General features: G+C 47.3%; 1 long non-coding RNA gene across 1 annotated transcript; it reads right to left on the bottom strand.

Annotated features, from left to right (window-relative positions):
* Nucleotides 1–571: 571 nt before the first annotated feature.
* Nucleotides 572–1,576, bottom strand: LOC309371676. The gene is made up of 2 exons (XR_014169256.1): nt 1,086–1,576; nt 572–717 (listed from the first exon to the last, which is right to left on the bottom strand). It is a non-coding gene; the product is annotated as an uncharacterized lncRNA (long non-coding RNA).
* Nucleotides 1,577–3,346: the final 1,770 nt, after the last annotated feature.

Consider the following 3,346-nt stretch of genomic DNA (forward strand, 5'->3'; position numbering starts at 1 on the left):
CAAAGGTAGCCCCACGTAGAGCGCATTGCGGGAGATAACCAGAGCATGCACCACTCTGGCGAGACAGTCCGCGGGCAGGTAGGGTCTCAGCCTGTGTACCAGGTGGAGTTAGTGAGGCATCTAATCATAAGCCTGCATTTTTTATCAAAGCTTCTATGTTTGATCAAGGCCTGCATTTTAAAAAGCTTAAAGATTTTCAAATGTTTCATGCCAGGCAAAAGACCAGCTGCCTAAAAGGCCTTGGCAATGTTTTCCTCCTAGACAAGGGGCTCCCTGATTTATAGCAGAAAACAATTCTCAAAGTCGTAAAAAAAAAAAGGAAATTACAGGCTGAGAGCGAGGACACTGATCCTACATGTTACAGAAGATAAAAATGGCTGAGAAAACACAAATAGGAATGGGCAAATAGTAAAATGATACCATGGGCCTCCCATTAAAACTTGAGCTGTATCTTCCTAAGGTTAAATGTTGGGAAGAGCTAATGGGAGAAGCATCTAGCTGGCTGGGAAAGGAGGGGTGAAAGGAGGGGTGTAAACTGAAGAGGCTTCTTTTGAAGCTGTTTTTTACTGAGTTCCTTTTTTACTTTACAAAGGCCTTATTCCTTTTAAAAGGCTACCTATGATAATGTATGAAATATATTAGCTTAAATATATTGGCTTAAATGTAATTATGCAAAGGATTTAAGAAATGCTAGATTCTTATTTCATATAGTTGTAACTATCCTGAAATTAGGGACGTGGGTGGCGCTGTGGGTTAAAGCCTCAGTGCCTAGGGCTTGCCGATTGAAAGGTCGGTGGTTCGAATCCCCGCGGCGGGGTGCGCTCCCGCTGCTCGGTCCCAGCGCCTGCCAACCTAGCAGTTCGAAAGCACCTCCGGGTGCAAGTAGATAAATAGGGACCGCTTACCAGCGGGAAGGTAAACGGCGTTTCCGTGTGCAGCTCTGGCTCGCCAGAGCAGCGATGTCACGCTGGCCACGTGACCCGGAAGTGTCTTCGGACAGCGCTGGCCCCTGGCCTCTTGAGTGAGATGGGCACACAACCCCAGAGTCTGGCAAGACTGGCCCGTACGGGCAGGGGTACCTTTACCTTTACCTTTTATCCTGAAATTAAGTCAGCCACCAGCCTAGCCCCCCTGCCAGACAGGAGACGCCATCGAGCACTCCTGATATATAGTTGTCAGGCCTTTTGTTTAGAAACCTTCAATGAAGGAGATCTTTCAATGTTGATGTGAACTCAAGATCCTTGACATATGTTTAAGATAAAAATTTAAGATTAACCATTTGTTTTAGAAGGCAATAGGGCAAGGAGGGCAAGAGGTGAGCTGGTAATTAAGATTCCTTGTTGAGACACATGTAAGATATATTACTACTTATTTGTCATTTATAGATGTAACAATATATAGCTCTTTGTGTTCCATAAAAGGGCGAGGAAATGGGTGTATCTATTGTGATTGGTTCTAGCAAACAACCAATAGGAATTTCAACCAGGCTGATTGGACAGAGGCAGCCACAGGAGGAGCAAAGGGGGCTGGATTAAGGGAATATAAGTGCTGGCCAGAATGGCAGGAGGCCAGGCCAGAGCTTAGTAACCATATACCACTGAGCCTCTCATTTATTTGTCTGACAAATAAATTATTATTTTAATTTCTCTATTGCTGCGTTGAATATTTCATTCCAGCTAAGCGTTAACCACAAGCAGAAGGTGCTACATTAGTAGACAGCTGCCCTGGATACAGAATTGACCTGTGCCTCCATGGACAGCTGTGAGTCCAAAATGACTCCCAGGCTGCGCACCTGGTCCTTCAGGGGCACAGTTACCCTATTCAGGACCAGCGAATCCTCCACACCAGCCCGCCCCCTGTCCCCCAAAAACAGTACTTCTGTCTTGTCAGGATTCAACTTCAATCCATTAGCCGCCATCCATCCTCCAACCGCCTCCAGGCACTCACACAGGACCTTCAGTGCCCTCACTGGTTCTGATTTGAAAGAGAGGTAGAGCTGGGTACCATCTGCATATTGATGGACACCCAGTCCAAACTCCCTGATGATCTCTCCCAGCGGCTTCATATAGATGTTAAAAAGCATGGGGGAGAGGACGGAACCCTGAGGCACCCCACAAGTGAGGGCCCAAGGGTCTAAACACTCATCCCCCACCACCACTTTCTGAACATGGCCCAGGAGGAAGGAGCGGAACCACTGTATAACAGTGCCTCCAGCTCCCAACCCCTCTAGACGGTCCAGAAGGATGTTATGGTTGATTGTATCAAAGGCCGCTGAGAGATCCAGCAGAACTAGGAAACAACTCTCACCTTTGTCCCTAGCTTGCCGGAGATCATCAACCAAGGAGCACAAGATTGTAATTTAAGGCAAAATGGAACCTGGTGAACACTTGGCTTAGCACTCATTCGTTTTTCCTTTTGCCCCAGAAGACAATAGGCAAGGCTGCAATTGTACGATATACTGGGAGTGACAGGCGCATCAAGGAAAGGGGTGAGTCTGAGCCTGGTTTCTGGTGCCTGACATCTTACCACCAACACCACTAGGATGGCAATGCAGAAGCTGCAGACTGCGAGAGCCGTGGCTCATGCACTGGGCAACCTCCTCTAAGAGCAGGAGTTTCTGCTGCCTCTTTATGAAGAGCTGACTGCATGATCCTTTGTGTTGCACGCCCAGCGGCAAGAGAAAGCAGACTCATTTGCTTCGAGAATAATGGAAGGAGACAAGACCAGTGGCAGGCAGTCTCTGTATGAGCAGGGGTTGGGGGCTCAGAGGACTCTTGAATTATTTCATTACTTTTGCCGTTGCTGCTGCTGCTCTCTCCCAGACTTGCAAATGACTGCCTTAGGCTATTGTGTGCATTGCAACCATCTTGCATGGTCTAAACACGTTTGCTTTAGCTGTGAAGGGCATGCCACCATCTTCTGGACTGTATAAAGCTATGGAGGGGCCTGGCTCCGGGTGCAAAGACCAACATTTTGGAATAATTGTATACCACAGTAGTGGCCCCAGTTTGCTGGGGACTTTCTTTATAGCATACCTAAGCCCCACGGTGAATTAAATAAGCTTTATAGAAAATCCAATCCTGCTGCCCACTTTCTTGTGTGATCTACTGTTACTTCTTTTTTGTACCCGACACTGGATTTCAGCGCTGGGCGTGTGGGCAGCGGACACTGAGGGGAGCTTAATTTATTTCCAGTCGCGGACATCAGCTGGCTACACTTCCAATTATTCCTCCATAGCTGTTATTAAAATCTACCTCTGACAGTGCAGCCTTATTAGCGGGAGATTTACAAAGCACAGAAGCCAATATTGATGTTTCACTTCTGACGTCACCTGGCAGGAGGCTTC

The sequence above is a fragment of the Podarcis melisellensis genome, assembly GCF_964234715.1.
Source record: "Podarcis melisellensis genome assembly, chromosome: 6".
Lineage (NCBI taxonomy): Eukaryota > Metazoa > Chordata > Lepidosauria > Squamata > Lacertidae > Podarcis > Podarcis melisellensis.